The sequence below is a fragment of the Pelodiscus sinensis genome, chromosome 3, assembly GCF_049634645.1.
Source record: "Pelodiscus sinensis isolate JC-2024 chromosome 3, ASM4963464v1, whole genome shotgun sequence".
Classification (NCBI taxonomy): Eukaryota; Metazoa; Chordata; order Testudines; family Trionychidae; genus Pelodiscus; species Pelodiscus sinensis.
In genome coordinates, this window is record NC_134713.1 from 151,829,374 (window position 1) to 151,851,241 (window position 21,868).

Below are 21,868 nucleotides of genomic sequence, written 5' to 3' on the forward strand. Positions count from 1 at the left end.
AAGAAGTTTGGACATGATCTAATTCTAGAGCTGAGCTTCCTTACTTGTAATTGTCTCCGTTTACTACTAGAATAATTTCTTTATTGCAGATTATGAACATGGAAAAACAACAAACAGTGTTAAATAAAACAAGACTATTTGCCGCCTAGGAAAGTGCAAAGAAGTGCTAGAACATTTATTTATAATTAGCTTATTTTAATTATAATGATGGTCAACATTTTTTGAAGAAATACAGGCAGTCCCCGGGTTACGTACAAGATAGGGACTGTAGGTTTGTTCTTAAGTTGAATCTGTATGTAAGTCGGAACTGGCGTCCAGATTCAGCCGCTGCTGAAACTGACCGCCAGTTCTGACTTACATACAGAATCAACTTAAGAAACCCAGGCGTCCCCAAGTCAGCTGCTGCTGAAACTGATCAGCAGCTGATTCCAGGAAGCCGGGGAAGAGCAACTCTGCCTCGGGCTTCCTGTAGTCAGCGCTGGTCAGTTTCAGCAGCAGCTGACTTGGGGACGCCTGGGGCAGAGCAGCTGGGGTGCTGCTGGGTTGCTCCAGTAGCGCCGCTCCTCGGCGCTACTGGACCAACCCAGCAGCACCCCATCTGCTCTGCCTCAGGCGTCCTGATTCAGCCGCTGCTGAAACTGACCAGCAGCGGCTGAATCAGGACGCCTGGGGCAGAGCAGCTGGGATGCTGCCGGGTTGGTACAGTAGCGCCCAGAGCGGCGCTGCAGGACCAACCGGCAGCGCCCCAGCTGCTCTGCCACAGGCGTCTGGAGAAAAGCCTAGTCTGCTGGAGGGGGGGGGGGGAACGTACTAGCTGCGCTCCCCCCTCCCCGCCCCCGCCAGACCAGGAAGACGCGGGCGGCGGACCGAGTCGCACCGCGGTCCCGCCACCTGGGTCCTCCGTGGCTTTGCTCCCAGTCTCCCTGGTCTGCCAGGGAGACGGGGAGCAAAGCCTCTGAGGACGCCAGCAGCGGGACAGCCGCGGGGCGTCTGGGCTATCCCACTGCCGGCTTCCCCGAGGCTTTGCAAAGCCGCGGGGGGGCTCGGGCAGCGAGGCAGCCCAGGCATACCTGGGCTGCTCCGCTGTCGGCTTCCCCGCACCTTTGCAAAGCCTCGGGGAAGCCGGCAGCGGAGCAGCCCAGGCGCGCCTGGGCTGCTTCGCTGCCCGAGCCCCCGCTCAGCTTTGCTCCACGTCTTCCTGGTCTGCAGACCAGGGAGACGCGGAGAAAGCCCCGGAGTACACGGGCAGCAGGACCGCGAGGTCCTGCAGTCCGTGTCCTCCGGGGGAGCCCCGTTCGTAACTGCGGATCCGACATAAGTCGGATCCGCGTAAGTCGGGGACTGCCTGTATATATTAAATTTAAGGTGAATACTTGTCTTTTGCACAAAAGCAGTCTTACATTTTATTCAAAGCAAATGCCAGACAAGATATCTTGTTAAAAAAAAAAAAGCTTCCTCTCTCACTCTATTAATAGACAAGAGTCACCAGCTGTTAACTGCAAGTAGCTTATGTACTTTATGTTAATATAATTGTAAAATATGATAAGAGTGCATTTGCTGTAAGAGTATCAGCAGAAATCTTTAATTAATAACAACATTCATTCATACCTGGCGGATCTGGCATTTAGATTAGACAAAAGCAGCCATTAAATTGAAGTAGTGATCTTATTAAGGAGCAAAGCTTTTATTTCTGTTGCCTGAATTTACTGGTCTGATGTGCACATTTAAACACAAGAATTCCTAAACACAATAAACAGAATTGGAAACCTTTGCATGCTTATTATTTAATAGTAACTTTACTTCTTTTACTTGATATTTTTGACTGGACTTTGTTTTCCTCTGTGGTATAATAAGGCTAACCAAGTAAATTCCTGGGGTTCAAATCATGAACTCGGATGTGGAAGACATGAACTAGACTAAAGAAAGGGAGAAATTCTCCATGAACAAAGTAGTAAATAAAATTATATTTTGGCATGTGTTGTCAGAGTGATTAAGAATAAGTAAGTTTTGTCTGGCAGGGAAAAGACATGCACAAGAGAGAAAACAGAATCATGGGGCTACGTCTACACTGGCAGTTTCTTGAGCAAGAACTCTTTTGCGGAAGAGTTCCTGTGCAAAAACTGTTCCAGAAGAGAGCGTCTACACTGGCATGTGCTTTTGCACAAGAGATGTGCTTTTGTACAAGAGCATCCTTGCCAGTGTAGATGCTCTCTTGCGCAAAAAAGCTCTGATGGCCATTTTAACCATAGGGCTTTCTTGTGCAAGAAATTTATGTTGCCTGTCTACACTGGCCTCTTGCGCAAGAACAGTTGCGCAAAAGGGCTTATTCCTGAGCAGGACCGTCAGAGTTCTGGCGCAAGAAGCCCTGATTTTATACCTTAGAACGTCAGTTTACTTGCGCAAGAACACGCGGCCAGTGTAGACAGGCAGCAAGTTTTTGTGCAAGAGTGGCCACTTTTGCACAAGATCGTGCCAGTGTAGACACAGCCTTAGTGTAAACACAATACAGGACCCAGTTCCCTGAATTATTGAAAAAATAAACATAATACAAAACACAGGGAGAGATCACCTGTGACTTACAGTGCAGAAGAGTATAACCAGGCATGCTCAAGTGGCCAGAGAATCGTCTGTGAAAGTGCATGTGAAGCTGTTCTGACCAAAGTACTGTCCACTATGTACAGCTCCCATGTAAATTATTGCTATTTGGAGCAGCTTTTTCCAACAGAAAGTAGGGGCAGTCTTAACACTATGCTTCTTTAATGGGTTCAGAAAGAATTTAGCCTAAAAGTAATTAGATACCAATGACTGGTATTATCAAGCAATATTCCAGATGCCCCCATTAAATCCAGTCATGTAGAGCAATGGCAGCACTCCTTCTAACCCAGGACAGAATCACTACCATGATGTTTACTTCAGAATCTGTTTTCTTTATAACCACAAATATTTCTGAGTATGAATAGAGATTTTCAATTTAAAAAGAAATGTCCTGAATTTCCAAAATAGTTGTAATATGGGACATGACACTGTAGAAAAGATTAACAATAGCTCAAATATGGAATGTTCCTTCTAGTAGCTGCCAACACAATACTTCAGAGGAAGACTAAACAAACCCCTCAATTCACTGGGAAGATTAGCTACTATTCAAGCGTGGGCCAACATTTTCCCTTCTGACCCCAACTGATGATCATCCTATGTTCTTAAACATGTACAGTCAGAGTCCTTGATATTTTAATACTCATCTGTTTAATCCCAAAATCTAACATTGTTCAAAGTGTGTAAGATTATTTTTGATTACTCACCCATTTGTTTCAATAGTGTCCTGCAGATTAGAGTTCTGTAGATTACTTTCCTGAACAATTTACTCAATATAGGCAATATCTGATTCAGCCAAACCATGTTTCATGCAAATGAATTAATTTCACCCATTCTGGATACACAAAAGCATTAATCTGCACTTCTGTTTCTGTCTATCTAGCTTAGTCAGTAGTAGTTCTGCAAGGAAAATGCCTCTCTATTAGGGAGATGGAAGAATTTCTTCTCTACCATTGCCTCACTTTTCTTATTCCACAGGGAGAAGATAAAGCAAGAAATCTCCTGGTTTCAGGGCTTTGGAGTCTTAGAATCATAGTGTTGGAAGAGACCTGAGGTCATCAAGTCTAATCCCCTGCTAAAGGCAGGACCAATCCCAACTAAATCATCCCAGCCTGGGCTTTGTCAAGTCAGGTCTTAAAAACCTCAAGGGATGGAGATTTGATCACCTCCCTAGGTAACCCAGTCTTGAAAAGGAATTTTCTAGAAAGAAGACAAGGGTGCAGTACAACCTCTGACATTTCCGTAATATTTTGTGACAGTCTAAGGTGGGTTCTGAATAGGATGTCTGTACTTCCCTATGCTGAATATGGGACACCTGGTAAAATTACTTGTATTCAAGTGAGTTCAATGGCAATCAATCAGAACTATGCAGTACAGATGTTTAAATTAACATCAAGTTGTCTGAGTCCCTGTTATAAAGAAATTCTGCATAGCTGGAGTCTTTTTATTTACTTTCTTCTCTTTAAGGCTTTAGAGCTCAAAAGGGATAGAGCAATACACAGCCCAGGCACACATGAACAGAGGTCGGTCTGTCTGTCTCTCTAACACATGCACTCCTGTATACCTCTCTCACATAGGGGGAAAAGGAAAGGTGGCCAACTGATCTGACCCACCCTGACCAGTGCTCTTCCTCTTCAATGCCTGGCTAGGATCTGCTTCTCTTGGCACCTAGAGCCATGTCTTTTCCCAAAGCAATATGTGGGGTGCACAGAGGGTCATATCCCCACCTACAGATTTCTTCTAGGGTTCAAACCAGAGTATGACCTGCAGCAGCCTTTCAGCATTGTGTGGAAGGAATGGGACATCATCCCCATCATCAGCCACTGGACACCCACACTCACCACTGGTGGGCAAGCAGCTGGTAAACAGGAATCCAGCCAGCAGCAGGTCTTGCCAATTCTGATGGAAGCTTGCAGGGGAGTCAGAAAATGGACAATTTGCCCGTTTTTAAGAAAAAGTTGGACACCTGCAAGAGGGTTTAAATATGTGACTGTTCCTTTAAAAATGGGACATCTGGTCATCTTAGACATTAGGAGCTCAAACAGAATAGGTGACAGATTGTTATATTTTAGACAATGCAGGGTGTTCTTGTATATAGGTTACATTCTTTAAACATTGGCCAACAAAAATATCTGCAAGCATCTATAGCAGTGTTGATTACTTGCCCGACACAGCTCTAATTTTCCCACCTGATTTTATAGAATATCACCCAAGTTTACCATGACTAAGCAAACATTTTTCCTTATCTCTCACAGGTTACTTCTTTTCTTTGCAGCTTATTCTCTCCCCTACCTCATGCTGGCAGAGAGCTTCAGTCTGCACTAGGGAGTCTGTGGTGATAAATTGCAACTTTACTTGTGTTGCTCAAGAAAAATAAAATGCTTAGCTATTTTATAATATACACATGTGTGTGTACATGGAGGGGGGAGCAATAGGAGGAGGAGCAGGAGGAGAGACAGACACACACAGACATGGAGGAAAGACCCGAAAATCCCATCTTATGACAGGCTATTGGCTAGTTTCAAAATAATAACTCCTGCTTGTGAAGAGGAATAAGCTTATTTTGAAACAGTTATTTTGGGAGTTATTATTTTGAAAAATCAACTAATTGTAACCCCGTTTCCCCCCCCCCCCCGGGTTACTGGGGAGCAGGTCACACTCACAGGTGTGCCTGGGCGCCTGATGTTTTAACCTAAAAGAGATCCTAAGCACCCCAATGGTGATGGTGTTTAGTTGGGGAAAGCCCTATCCACCCCCTTGCTGCAATCCTTTGCTTGTAATGAATGTAAAATGGCGGTGCCTCCACTTGGCTGGCCTTGTACCCACTCACAGGTGTGCCTTGAGAGCCTCCAGGAACATACTCATTCCAACATAAATCTGGATCTAATTCCAGAACAACTACAAGTCATATACATCTAATAGAATACTTTAAAATAAACAATCTTTACTTAAATAAACAGAGATTAACAGATTTAGCAATGAATAACAAAACACATAACAATAATTGAAGCTTATACAGCTAACATTTGTACTACCAGTGACCCCACCCCAGAGTGTGCACACACCTAGACTCAGTCCCAGACGCTTGCATTGGCGCACTGATGTTGCAGCTGTAGTGAGGATTTGGTTCAGGCTAAACAGCAGCTCTGTCCCAGGCAGCACGTTTCCAACAAGGCCCAAAACTTACTGCCTCATGCTGTGTCTATTGGAAGCAGCCTGCTAACTCCCAGTTTCAACACGCATCTAGTCCTGGTCTGTAGCTACACTCCAACAGCCCCTGGACTGGATCAATGTCCTTGGCAGCAGCCTCGCTCCCCCTTCAGTTCCAAACTCCAAGGCAGAGTCCCAGACTGCTAGGCCTCTTTCCTTCATGCACATGGAGGAAGAGAGAAAGAGTCCTCTCTCACACAAGACTCCTTCCTTCCTGTTTTTCCCATGGGCTCATGGGAATTGTAGTCTGGATTGTAGCACCCAGGGTCTTTTCAGAATAAAACAGAGGCCCCTTTAGTAAGGGGACTACATAATTTTGAAATAACCTGGGAGTGTATATAAAGACAGAAATAGCTCATATCTCTTGTTTGTGAACTTTTCTATATCAAGAAGTTGGTGTTTTTTTCTTAAAGGTGCACCAACATAAAATTCTGGTGATGTGAATACACGGGGGCTACGTCTACACTGGCCCCAAATTCCAGAAAAGTCATGCAAAGCAGGTAAGTCAGAATAGGGAAATCCGCGGGGGATTTAAATATCCCCCGCGGATTTAAATAAACGTGTCCGCCGCTTTTTTTCCGGCTTGGGGAAAAGTAGGAATAAGAGATCCTCCGGAAAAGGGCTTTATTCCGGAGGATCGCGCCAGTCTAGACGCTTTTTTCCGGCTTTTCCCCAAGCCGGAAAAAAAGCGGCGGACACGTTTATTTAAATCCGCGGGGGATATTTAAATCCCCCGCGGATTTCCCTATTCTGACTTACCTGCTTTGCATGACTTTTCCGGAATTTGGGGCCAGTGTAGACGTAGCCTGGGAGTCATACCATTACGGCCAGGCATAGCCAACTTTCATATTAAACATGGCCTTACCTTTGTAAATCCATGTTAAAAGCCTCTAGCCAGTTAGAAGCTGCCCAAGTATTCTATTTTGTCTCTGATTACAGGCTGAACCTCTCTAGTCTGGCACTCTCTGATCCGTCAACATCCATGGTCCGGCATGATTTTAGTTAGCCGGATGTCCACTTATCATAGAGGTGGCCAAGTTTCCTGCAATCCCGTAAAGTTTGTTTACAGCCACCAGTCCTGACTTACAGGCTACATCTACATTGCGCTTTCTTGTGCAAGAAGATATGCAAATGAGGCGTGGCAATGAATATCGCTGTGCCTCATTTGTATACTTAATGAGTCACCATTTTTGCTCAAGGGGCTCTTGCACAAGAAGGAGCAGTTTACACTGATCCTTCTTACGCAAAACCCCTCTCTTGCGCAAGAGCCATTCTGCCTGAAAATAAGCGACAGAACGGCTCTTGCACAAGAGGGGGGGGGTTTGCTACACTGCTCCTTCTTGCACAAAAGCCCCTTGCGCAAAATGGCAGCTCATTTGCATTTGTTCTTGCGCAAAAAGCGCAATGTAGATGTAGCCTCAGTGTTCTGTGCTGTTATTTAGCACTAATTTACCACTAAATGTCTCCTAAGAGCCGAGTAAGCAGTGGCAGTATTGGTAATGCTGCCAGATGGTATTGACCTCCCATGGTTTGGCAAATACTCTAGTTTGTCACTGGTTGGGCCCTAAGGGTGCCGGACTAGAAAGGTTCAACCTTAATGGTTCTCTGTCCCATATGGAGGCTATTCTGCTTTGTCCATTTCAAATATTGGTGACATCTTTATTTTCTACTCTCAAAATAACATTCCTGTTTCCTGGTGATCATCTGTGTTTTTCCAAAATTCTGAGCTTTAGTCATAGGCCTCTCCTTGTTTCTAGTTGTTCTAACTCTCATTTACCTGTTATCACCCTTAATTTTCATATTTTTCACCCAGAACACACCCCTTGGTTTCTAGCAGGGTTTTTTTTTGCATTGCACAGTCAATGCTGAAACAAAAATTATGTTAATATCCAGAGATACCAACTTCTCTATTGTAAAGTTCTCTTCATTATTTCTTCATGGACCTCAATCTGCAAGTTGCTCCTCATATATTTATAAAATCATTGTTTGTCTTTGCAATTTTTTTTTTCATTTTCACCTTGGTTTTTTGATCACCTTTTTATTTTAGAGGTCTCTCTCTCTTGCAACAATGCTCCTATGATTTATATGTTTTGTACAGTGTCCTCTTGTCTTTCATTGCTCCCTGTATTTCTTTGGCTACCTGCCTTGTTTTCTCCACTTCTCTTAAAGTGAATTTATTTCTCAGTGGTATACATGCTTGGTTCAACTACCTGCAACTTGTCTTAGCGTATTCCCCATTTTTCTTTATGGTGTTTCTGACTACTTCAGTTTCCCACCATGTTCTGGTCAGCAGTGTATATGTCTTGTAACTATCTGCACGCCAATGTTTTTAGAACTTTTTATATCTTCGATTGTTCCCTGGCTTTTTTTTCCTCTCCTAAGATTCACTTAGGCCTCTACATTCACCCACATCTTCTGGGTTAGTTAATGCAAAGCTGAGGATTTCCACCACTCTCCCATCATGCTTGTTTTGCCTTCCTATAGTAATATGTCTCATGAGTTTTCTGAGCAGGGACTATCCTCTGTCTTACGTGTCTGTACTATACCTAGGACAATTGGGCACTGATCCTTTATAGAGGTTTATAGGTACTATCATATTACAAATAATAAGAGAAAGTCCTCTTCTCTTTCATTCTTGACTCTGACATTGTACCCCTAAAGTCTAGTTAACATGCAGCTATAAAGTCATCTGCTTTATCTCTCACTTATTCACATCACTCCTTTCCGTGAATCTCTAGTGTTGAAATTCCCTTCAGCACCTTTCCACTTAGCTTATCCAAAACACCTTGACCAGTTCTGGGAGAACATTCTACTTCTTTGGAATCCAAAAACTCAGTTGAACTCCATCACTCAACTTACTTTGTTAAGCAAATAAATGTTCATGCTGGGCAGGCACAGATGCTGGGAAATTAGGTAGGTGCAAGATGATACCACAATTCCAAACCATTACATGAACTACCCGTTTCTATATCTTTTTTGATAGCTACTAACATCTAATCTGGATATCGTGTGGATTATGTAAGGATCAGTTGCTTTGCAGATCATGTAAATATTAATTGCTTAAGTCCTTACCTTATCTACATTTCTAGGTTATCATTTCAGGGTCTTTCCACCTATTTCAACTACCTAGAAAACACAGTCTTCAGCACACAGCTGGTCACACCCTTGTTTACAGTTTAACCTTGAACTCTCAAGCTATATATGAGTTTAATTCCTGCCCAACAAGCTCTATGCTTACACCCTGCACTAGCTTTGCATCTTTTGTGTCATGTTCAAAAGTTACATTTTCACTTTTTAGACTTTGGACAGGTCCGCCCCAAGCTACCTCTCATCTCTAGTTGTCCCCTACACATGAGCTCTCGCATTCTGCTCAGCTGGTTTAGGTCACCTCAACACTTCACCTCCTTCTCCCATGAAGAACTCCATGTACCTCTTTAGCTGACCTCCATTTCTGGGACAGACCCTTTCCACCATACAACCTGTCTCTTCTCCTTCAAATCCCTCCTCATTCTCATTTCTACTAGGTAGCATCCTTTTCCGATTTATACAGTCTCCCCAAATTTTAATAGAGTAAGCTATTTTTGAAAAAAAAAAACCATCCAGAAGCTATAACCAGATATTTATATAACAATAAATGCATCTTTTGATGTTTGTTTGGCTGTTGCAATCATCTTTTTCTTATGCCCTTTTGCCTACCTTTTGTTTATTGTCACCACTTGCTTTGTTTAATTTAGAATGTAAGATCCTCTAGGTAGAGACCTGTCATTTCCATTTGCTTAGAGATACTTTGTGCATTAAAGCAGTGTACAAATACTATGTAGTGTAAAGAAGCAAGTAGGTACCATGTCCACAAATGTGCTGCCTGACCTCCTTCTTATTCAGTGTGTTCCAATTTATATCTGACATGTTAGGATCTCTCTATCAATACTATCCTCCTGTTTTCAGAGGCCTTTTAATTTCACTTAATGAGACCACTAAAAAGCACATTAATAACTACCTTTTTCAACCTATGAATGTTACAAGTAACATCCAGGATCACAATAAACAAAAGAAATTAAAGATTTTTTTCAGGTTGTCAAGCCAGTTTTACTATTTCTGCTGAACAACCAATTTCCTATATATTTATGTGGCTCTTTTAAACAGCCAAAGAGGATAGAAAAAAAAATTATAAAAAAAGAAAACTCAGCCCACATAGTTTCAACTTTAGTTGTTTGACTATTATGTTATCATGAGTGTAATTTGTCCATTTGTGAATTTGAGACAAGGGTATATGCAAAGAGGTACGGACCTAGGAATCATGATAGGGCACGATTAATTCATTTCAATGGAAGTCCTTTAAAAACTGAAAGCTGTAGCTCATTCTGGATCAGAAACAACTTCAAAACCACAACACATAGTTGTCTATGGAGTATGTCATGAAGCCATATGCCATTTTTGGGAAGGACATATTTCACAGTTCTGTTTCTTTATAACTTTATTACCATTGAAAGGTAATGATGAACACTATAAAATGGGCAGAGCAAACAGCAACCAGACCATGGCATTCCAGGAGCTATGTTCTGCCATTCATTTTTTAGCAGAACTTAAAGATTGCTGGCAATATGGCCTCTGTCGTTAATCTGTGTATTTTTCCATACTAATGGCAACAGGTGAATTTACCATAAAAGTTAATTATGGGTTCAGAAATTATGTTATTTCTTAATAGCATTATTAACTTTCTACATGTGTTCTAGCTATTTATTACCAGGACATATTGCAAGCAGTTGCACACACTGGCTCAAACATCATGCAGCGTGTATTATGTTCTGTGAGAGTTAAATCTGTAGTGAGCAGCAGGTGCCATTCAAATCTGCAAAATTTCTTGATTGATTTTTCATACAAAATTTCCATGGAGAATAAATTTTATCTAAGATGTAGTTGGGCTTCTTTTGAGGAATTTCTAATTTGTGGGCTGCAAACTACTAAGGTTTACTGTCGGGAATTGATGAACATAGTCATTCTGTTTTGAATATACTGCAAGGAGTTTTCAGATTGACCTTGAATAATATATATCCCATACAACTCCATGTCCTTTTGGTGGGTATTTAAAGGTGTATTGATATTTTAGGAACAAGGCACATAATTCTATCATCCTAGTTATTTCTAATTCATACATCACCATGTTATCATTCGATTTTGTAACAGAGGAAATATTAGAAATAAAAGTGTACTTAACAAAGTTTCATAACAAGGTTGATACAACTGCTATATTATTAATATACTTTTATACATGCTATATTTGTCCTTATTAACAAACAGATGAAGAACAAAATCATTTGTTCTAACAGTATCATATAAAAGCATCTGGTTAAATATAATTAATGCTCCTGTACAAAATACCTTTTACTGAGTTATTGATGACTCTATATAGGCACTGGGTAAGTCAAATTACTATATATATATAGAAGCAATAGGTTCCTTCAATCTTTGGTATTATTGTTCTATAAGAACTACCCAGGACCATTAAGAAGCTGCCACCGACACCGCCAAAAAGCCATATGTTATCTAGATGTTAATCACATTAAATATCTCCTATAATTCTGAGACTTACTGTTAACTTACTAACCTAAAAATTAGATCTAGAATTATGGGATTATTACCAGGAAAATGTAAATGTAATCTGGAGAAAAGTCTAAAAGAATGAAACACCTCAAAACATTGCCTTGGCTGCCTGTGAATTTTTATGCTGTTTTTATTATAGGAAATTTCATTCATCCACATTTGTCTCTTACAAAGTGTTATGAATTGAGGACTACAACTCCATAAAATTTATATTTTGTCATCTGGTTTGATTGGTGAAATTGTGTTATTGAGAAGGATTCTGAGATCACATTAGCCAGAAAAGAATAATGCACTAACCCCCTGGAAGAACAATACATGTTCTTATCTACACAGGCAGGCAATCAATTTTCTAGTGCATATATCAATATAGGCTAGTAGTCCACTACTGGCAGGTCAGGTGGATGAGGTCTTGATACTGGCTTTACCAACAATGATTCCATTTACAACCCAGTAGTTCCCATATCACTAGGAGTGAACACTGTAATAAGATAATGGACACTATTCCCTCGAATGTATACAGATTTTTAAATTAAAATCTGAGGGAACATAATTTTAGCACCTTGTACACAATAGAAATAAGGACTGGAAACAAGGAGACAGACTCTCAACTAGGACTTCAATGGAGCCATTTATACCAGAGGAGAAACTAGCCCAAAAAGTAGCAGGCATCTCATATGAGACCACATTCCTACTGGCTTTAAAGCCAATTTTGCAAACCCAACCAGGTCTTGAGTATTGCGTACTTGGGTACGATTAACAAAAGAGGTGATACTCCTTCCAGACTCTTACCCTCACCCACCAATGCTCCATATTTGGTCTCTGAAACACATTCCTGTACAGGGGCACAAACCCAGGACGTCAATTAAGTCTCACTGAAGTCCAGGGCTGCAATGCTAGTACCATTGAAATCAATGACAAAACTCCCATTGGTTCCTTGGGGCCAAGATTTCTCTGTATGATTTTGGTGGCACAGAGCCTTGCAGTGGTCCTCTGCAAATTTCACCCTTAGAGCCCAGCTAGTCCTATAGTGCTGACTCAACCTGTTCCCACCGATCAGGTGCAGTTTCTTGTGCTGCTCTTGAGGATATAAAGGAACCTGCAGAGAAACTGGGGAAGCAACCTGGTAATGAGATGCTGTGAAAACTTTGGGGCAAGGCACATTTAACACTGCAATTTTGACCTAAAATCATATTTGATTAGGTGAAAAATATTAATTCACATTCAGTATATATGTCGATATGAACTTACAAATAACTGCACATTAACTTTTACAGTACGTCCATCACTAATTTAGGCAATTTTCAAATGATCAGAGTAAAAATCTCTGCATAATTTGAAGAACAGAGCTAAGTGAACTATTCAATTCAACCCAAAAAATTTATTTGAAATTAGTGCTGGTTCAATTTTGAACTGCATCTGTGAAACAGCAGTGATGTTCTTGAATTTTGTTCATGTTTATGAACAGTTCATAGAACCAAAAAAGCAAAGAAATCTATGTCAATATCCATTAACCCTTTTAGGCCATTGATTGTGAAGTTCAAATTTGAAATTGACTCAGTGAGGTGATATGAGCATGTCACACAATGGAAGTCATCTGGGTCCTGATTCTCTGTTACCAGGAAACATGTGGAATCATTTGCACATGTGCAAAATAATTGCAACCTGAGTGTAAAATGCTGCAAAATAATTCCCTATTTGTAGAGCTGATGGCAGTTTACACTTAATTTACACTCACTTTACACATTTGTAAATGACTACACAAGCTTCAGAGAAATGGAGAATTTGACCCATGGCATTTTTCCAGTGTTCTTGATTGGCTAATCTTATTTCAAGTGATCAAAATGGCAGCCTTAGTAGTCATTTACATCTGGCTACTTATTCTTTGTCTACATAAGCAAGTTTTTAAATTGATTTAGTTAAACCCAGTGGAAACCACGGAGAAGACATTCCAGTTTGTGTGTTTTATTTTGGCTTGTCTTGAGTGGATTCCTAACACACTTAAACCATTTTTAAACCAAAATAAGAGTGTCATATAGCCTGTTGTGTTTGACACATCAGTTTAGTTAAAATGGTACAACTTTCTTGTGTGGACAAGACCATAGAAGCTATATTTATTTGAGTTTCCTTATCCATCTGAAAAAATCTGGAAGGAAAAAAAATATCCTTCTAGCTGCTATGTATTGGCCTGAACATTTATTACTTCATGCAGTTTCTCTGGGTACTGGCCTATTTTCTATTTCTGACAGTATACAGCAAACTTTACTAGTAATACCTTTGATTTTATCTATCATCAAAATGAGGCATTTGATGATATTTGTATGATATTTGGGAACAAAACAACATGATTTTTCTTCAGTTCCCCTAGATAATGAGTATTCAATTTAATATCATTTAATATGCTACCTATCATTGTCAGAGACAGAGGCTTCTGTTCCTAGTCTGTTTTAACATCTGCAGTGCCAGTTACCATACAAGCAAACTTTCACCTCGCTTTTTTGTTTTTGTGTTGGTGAACACCAGATGTATCTGGCTAATCTATATTCAGAAAATAATCTTTACACAGTTGGCTTGGAATGGTTCAATATTCTTGTTTAGCTTCTTTTACTCCATTCTCTGAACTAGCTGTGCCAGCCTTTTATAGAGGCTTGCTTAGCTGCTGCAGCCTATTATTTAATAAAATTTTGATTTGGCTTCTCATTTCCTGTCTTGACTATGTTGTGTACAGTTCAAAGGTTATATTTGTTAACACTTTGGCAACATGGGAACACTGAGAACTCACCGATAATACCTATGAGTTTGCAATGAATGACTACAGCAAAACAAGAGTCCATGTACTCATGAGCACATGCAAGATTTCTGCATTCATTTGAATATGAATGTGGGATTTTGCATGTGTGCAATGTACGCATGTGGTGCAGAGCTATGTGAGCCAGGATGAAAGTCAGTTTGCACAGCTCTAGTGAAGAGTTAACACAAGAGACTAGAATTAAAATGAGGCAATAACAGCAGTGTTTTATTTCTGTCTCATGGGAGATAGCCTAAGGATCAATTTAAATTGATGTAGGTACTATTCAGCCCACTACATCCTAATATGTACTACCAATCCTTGTCAAGGATAAAAATAATAAGAAATTCCATTCAAATATCAATTGCAAGAAAACAGTATCAAATACTTAAATATGGAATTAGGGCAGAGGAACTAGCCTGAGGATATATTTTGTAGTGAAAGTTATTTTTTCAGGATTTATAACAGTTTTAAAAGAAGCCTGCAAAATGCCACAGGAGAGATGAAGTCCTCTTAAGCTTTACCTTGTTTTGCCAATGCTTTCATAATACTTGTTTATGTTTTAAAAGGGGAGGGTGGAATGTACAGTGATGTGGAACGGTTATTGACCAGATTGATCATGGGAACAAATCTGCTGGTGGTAACCTTGTTTAATGATATGTTGCTGGGCTCAGCACCTTGCTGAGGCTGTGATTCCTCACCGGCTGGGCCCGCATGATGGATCACGGTAGGAGGCTGATGGTGCAATCACTCACTGGCAGCCACTGACACCTGCACCAGTCTGACACCAGTCCCCTCTGGATGTATCAGCCAGCCTGTTCAGCCTATTGGGAGACACTACTATTCCACCAAACGGCAAACAAAAGTTCTTTATCTACCTTGCAACTTCTTTTGTAGGACATTTCCTTCTCCTTTTTATTCCATTTTATTCCAGTTCAATTTGCAAATCAGTCATTACCTCCCATCCCCCATTCAAAGTCACAACAAGCTTTACTGTAGAGGCGAACAAGTACAAGAATTAACTCACAAATATATGACAGTAATACTGACTCAGTCTCTGTTTAGCTGTGTTTCCACTAGACACAATGTGAAGGCATTTAATTTTGTATATATCATTATTTTGAGAAAACTATCTCACACACTCACGATCACCTCCCAATTGAAAGTTATTATGAAAAAATGTGCATAACTACCTTGATGTAAACTATTTGCTTTGTTTTACATTCTTAAGAAAAATGGAAAGAAATCTATTGAACATATTTTGGATTCCATGTCTTAACACAGTACGCAGAGATAAAATTGTAACTAAAATAAAATCAGCTATATGGATATGTTACCTATAATATGGAAAGAGTATTTTCAGTGTTTTTCTTCTACAAATTCTTTATGGGCACTTACACAGTTGACATGCTCTTAAAACACTATTGTAGTAAGGCACTCTATTATAAGTACAGAAAATAGGATATAGAATATTTTCATAGCTCATTTTCTAAATCTCAAATTTTATAGAAAGGTGTTTCCATTTGTTCAGATTACAAATCAATTAAGACTGGGAAGTTCAGTTGAACTGGAATGTTTCTTAAGTGTGCATAATGCAGACTCATGATAAAAACTATAGATTACACATATGTCTCTGCAAGTCAATGTAAATTCAAAGCTGTAATTTACAGGACTAGAAGGAGCTGCATTACACATCAGAAGTAGTTGGACTGACCTCTTCACTAACAGATCATGGACTGCTAATCAAATGTCAGGGATGCCTAACACTGACATAGTTTTTCTTCAAAATGAGAACATTATTTTCTATAGTTCGCCATATTACTTATGCTAGCTGTCCCCAAGCTGTTCTGAAATCCTTACTCCCATGAACAAAAGAACATAAGAATGACCATACTGGGTCAGACCCAGAGGTCCATCTAGCTCAGTATCCTGTCTTCTCATAGTGGCCAATGCCAGTTGCCCAGAAAGAATAAACAGATCAGCTAACCATCGAGTGATCCCTCCCCTGTCCCCTTTTCCCAGCTTCTGACAAACAGAGGCTAAGAACACTTTTCCTGTCCATTCTGGCTAATAGCCATTGATGGACCTATCCTCCATGAATGTATCTAGCTCTTTTTAAAAATGCTGTTAAAGTTTTGGCCTTCAAAACATCCTCTGGCAAGGAGTTCCACATGTTGACTCTATGTTGTGTGAAAAAATTGTCCCATATAAATATATTACAGGATTCTGGTGAGCCTTTGCCTGTAAATAACTTTATATTAAAGCACCTGATTGTTCTCACTGGTAATTCCATATAGTTTATATATAACTTGTATGTGCACACATTATATCCGAAAAGGGTTTGGAATTAGTAACTAAAAGCGCATCAAAACTTGATATGTGGGTCACCACTTGCATTAGCCAACTAAAGGTAAAAATACAAAACTTGTATTTAAAAAATTTTTCTTGACAATTTTTTTAATTCCTTTCATGAGTTATTAGCAATCTCTATATATTTGAGTCACTATTAAAAACAATACTCAGATATACATGTTCTTATAGACATATACACAATCACACACAAAAGTATGATTGGGTATAATTTAACTCAATAACCAAACCCCAACACTTCTTCTCCTTTTAGGACGGCAATCACGGTATGCATCTGCTATGACAATGAAAATGCATTCCCAGCTGAAGCATCTGGCTATTTGGCAGACTCATTTAGTAGTTGTGCTGGCAGCACTGGATTTGCCTCTGGGTATATCATATGTTTATAAAGGCAACGGATTGTCATCCTACACTCATTCTCTGTGTGCGCACCTCATCTTTGTGTTTGGGTCCTTCTCTTGTTTGCATATCTTTATGGAAATATGGAACAAACCTAGGGAGAAAAATCACTTACTCAAGTTTATGATAATCAAAGAAGTTATCACTTACCTAAGAACACAACTGTGTCATCTAAATGTAGTCATCAGTAAACATCTTTTACTTGTAATAAAGATAGTTCACAAGACAAATTTTGTTGTGCAACAAAACTGCATATTTGCATGTGTGTGTGTATATGTCATTTCTCTGTGAATAAAACCCTTAATGCAGCGATAGCATAATAAATAGAAGGGGACATTTTTCATGTTACAGTAATAAATGAGTTGTTAAAGGAATATCCTTATACGTGAGCATTTTGTAACTACTGCTTGTTGTTTTGTGGCAACTCTAAAGCAGGGTTCATATTTAGCTATGCTATACTACTATAAAAAGTGGTGTTGAATGCTTATCACTGTAAATATAGCTTCTTTGCATTGTAACAACTTTTGGTATAACAAACTAGCAAACACAATGTTTAAGCAGCTAAACAGATAGTCTTGAATTACTCTTTAGCAGAAAAGTATTCCAAAATGCTGCAAATTGGGGGGAGGAGGGAAGGGAGATTGTTTTTAAATGATCTTGCCATACTGACCTATATTATAAAGGTAACAGAAAATATTACTTATCTACATAGATATATGCATTAATGTATGCGATGTAATTTGTTACATTTCTCCACCATCGAAAACACCTCTGGGGTAAATTGTCTCTCTCCCCTAAATGCTTTTCATGGAAAAAAATATGCAACTTTCAAAATCACCCAGACCATAAGCATCAATGGGCTTTATTCATGTGTGTTATAGCCTCTCAAATTCATTGCATATAATTTCAGGGTGGAAAAATAATGGAGGGGGAGCCTCAAAGTATGAATGCCATGAACTAAGTTTTAAATCAGTAAGGTTTACTTAATATTGCTTTTTACAAGCAAAAAGTTGCAAAAAAAATCCAAATATAAGAGACAACTATGTTTTGGGAAGGCAGTTTATGGTAGGAATTCTGCAATTAAAAGAAGTAAACTGAACAATTTATTTTCTATATTTTGAGGCAGTCTGGCATTCAAAAATAAAATGGGGGTGAAATGAGCATAAATAAGGGACCATTGATTGGTATCTAAGATTTGTCTTTACCAGCAGTACTATCAACCCAATGTAAAGATTAATTCAAAATTAATTTTTAAAACACTTCCTTCCTTGAATTTATATAATTTATTACTGTATTTAAATAAAAACAAGGAACATTTTACCCATAAACACATAAACAATATTTATACAATATTTATATGTTCAATTTGATTTTTAATATCTGTAGAATTCACTGAGGGCCACATAACAGTCCCAATGAAAGAAATTTTACAATTTAAAATAAAACTCTTTATGCAAATTATTTTGCCTTTGGCCATTTCAGAATAAAATGAAGGAAATGGAGGATATTATAATTTTACATAACACTAGTGAGATTGTTGTCATCTTTGATCTTACATCAATTAGTCAAAATCTTGAATGATCACAGGCAAAGAAACTTATAATCTGTTTCCCAGCTGAACAAAAATGTGTTAAAGAATCCAACTGCATAAATTATTACATTATATCCTACAGCAATAATATTTCTTTAGGTAGACTTTTTGGTCATCTGTTTACACTGGGAATAAAATCTCAATATATATAAGTTTATGTACAATGATCTATGATAATGTATATTTTAACTGATATTTTCCTCAAGTGACACTGATACAAAATTCATCTTAAATATATGACTTCATATTAAAACTGGGTTTTATTTTTTTAAAACCCTTTATTTTTTATCTCAAATAATTCTGTTGAAGAATCTGGTTAAAATATGCAAGGTAAAACAGCCCATTAATGAAGTCGTCAGTGGGGAAAGCTTGGTAACCTGCAAGCAGCTATACTATAACATTGCACATTTAAATAGGTCCTGTAATGTTCTCCTTCCCATTCCCTTCCCAGCTTGGATTGTTACAATGTAGAGCTAGGAGCTATATTTAACTTTTAGGAAATATGACCTTTACATTATATATGAAGAACTAAAATTTCCAAAAAGCTCTTAACAACCAAACCCCACAAAGTTTTTCTTTTCCCTACAGGTAGTATGAAATGGAGCCAGAATGACAGGGCCCCATCTGAGCTATGCCCAGCTCCCCCAGTCTGCACAAACCTACTCTATCAATCATGGCAGGATAATGCATAGTGGCTGCACCTGTGACAGGAAATGATTGAGTGCTGAACACAGGGCCTGCCTTGCCCGTCGCTTGTGCATTTGTATTTCTCCAGGGCCAGTTGAAGAATTTTCAGAACTTGGGGGGAAAATTATCCTGCAATTTTAGATATATTTTAATTCAGTTTGCTTATTGGATGACAACACAATATACAGACCTAAAACTGGCTTGAAGGCTAACACCACATAAATTCTATCAAGGCAACATAACTATACATGGTGCAATTTTATGAAGGTGCAAACAATTTAGTCTAGGTACAGTAAGTAGACACTGCAGGTTGTTGCCATCCATTTGATTTCTAACTGTTAATACAAGTGACAAGTTTTCATTTTATCATAATATAACAGAGATACAAAAAAGCCAATACTTAATACAGCTGAAATACTCAGAGCCTTAAGATGATGTTCAAAATAAAACATAGGAAATCAGTGAAAGATAACCAAATAACTTGGTTCAAAGCAATCTTTTTTTTTAATAATGTTTAGAGCTTGATTTAACATAGTACTTCTTGAAAGATTTTCATTTAATAGCAATCTATCTTAAGAAACCAGAGTTACTATGGTTGTGTTTGTATACATTTTTACAAAAAGGGAAGAATTAACAAAATGTATTGTAATAGATGCACAGAAAACATTCTATCTGAATTAATGTTTGTAGAGAATACTGTGTGTTTTCCTTTTAGATGCATACAAGGAATCTATATGATTCAGGTAGTAGAACTTAAAGATCATGTATGTTGAGATTCCAGTTTAAAATATATAATTCAATCTAACTCCACAAGTATTTGTTATATGTAAATCTGTGAAAAAAAACTAAGTAGCTTACCTTAACACACAATGAATATTTAAAATATTGGCAGGAACATAATCTAAACACATCGATGCAAATTTCAAATCTAAAACACGCCAACCTTAAAAATACCAGGCAGAAGGTAATCCCTCTTACATAAACATTAGACAGTGATATCCTCTGTATGTGTGGCATTTATTTGTAAAGTCAATATTATTGCCTGTGCATGCTCAGGAACCATGTGAAGGAGTTCTTAACTATTACAAGCTTTTATTTCCCTAATATATGTATGGCATTTCAAGTGCTCAGGCATTTTGTTGGAAAATTAAAATGCTGAAACAAATGCTCTTCAAGCCCCTTTATCTGAAAAGAAGGAACACAATATTGCTCCCAAGAAGTTCTCAGCTATTCCATTTCAATCGCCAACGTTTACCCCAACGCCCCACTATGCCCCTTTTTTGTTGCTGCTTCGCATTGCTAACAAACGTCTTACAACTGCCCCTTCCACGTCTTTTTCTCCCCCCCCCCCTCACGAAATGGGTCAAGAGATGAGCAGTCAGGTTATGGTGATGGCTGGGCCGTTGTACATGGACCCTGAACGGGCACTGCTACCAGAGGACAAGAGCTCAGGGAAGGAGCGACCCCGCTTTCCCCGGGGGGCAGTGTGTGTCAAAGCGCGGCTACTGAAGGAGTGGTGCTAGCTACGGACTCGTCTCCGGGGCGGCACTGCTAGCCCCCATGCTGGCAGAGAGTCAGAAACAATGAACTGGGGGGAGGGGGCTTGGCATGGGGCAGTCGGTGTGTGCTTGCTGCTTCACACGCGTTCCCCCTCGCCGGTGCGCCTCTCCGAGCCAGCCGCCCCTGCTCCGGGAGGAAGCCCCACGGAGAGGGGACAGCTGCTGCCACAGCTCGGCTCTGTTTCTTGCAGGACTTGGGGGAGGCGGGCGGTTCCTCCTCCGGTGTTTTCCCGCCCGCAGCTGCAGCGCCCTAGCCGCAGCCGGTCCCCGCTCTCGCTGCTGCAGCGGGGTCTCGACTCTTAGCTCGCCGCGGGAATGTGCCTTGGCAGCCGGGTGCTGCGCGGCTGGGAGCAAAGGCAGGGGAAGAGGCGCACCCGGGAGCCTGCTTCCTCCGGGCTCAGCACAGCTCTCCCCGCCCCTCCCTCCGCTTGGTCCGGTTCCTGCGGCTTCCTACGGGCCTGGGTTCTGTGGAGTCTCACAGACGCTGCTGTCGGTGGCTAAAGGGCATCGCGGTGCTTCTCCTCTATACGAGCCCGTCCCCTCACTCAGTATCTGGCCAGGAGGCAAAGGTGTCCCCTGGCTCCTAGGTTAACAGGCCTGAGACTTCCCCCAGGCCGGCTGTACAAACCACTACTAGGCTCAGGGAAAGCAGTGACCCCCTCCCTCCCCCTCCTACACACGCAGTTGTCAGGGAGGCTATAAAGGGAAAACGCAGCCCAAGCTGCTAGTTAAAGACCCCAAGCAAAACTTGAGGGGGGGGGGGGGAAGGGGGAGAAGAGCCGGGCTTCCCAACTAGCCTTTCTTGGAGGGAGAAGAGCGAGAGAGAAAGACAAACATCTGGGGATTGGACCATATGCTAAAGCTTTGTCTTGTCCTTCAAAGTTAGGCTGCCCTTGAAGTGATTTGTCAGGCGGCCTAACTGTGACAGGGAGAATATGTGGCAGAGGAGGAGAGAAGGGGAGGGTGGGCACAGCACAGATTGAGAGGAGGGGAAGAGAAGGTGAAAGAGGAGTGGGGGGCCAACTGAACAGAGGGAAAGACGAGGCAGGACAGGGAGCACAGGTCAAAAAATGC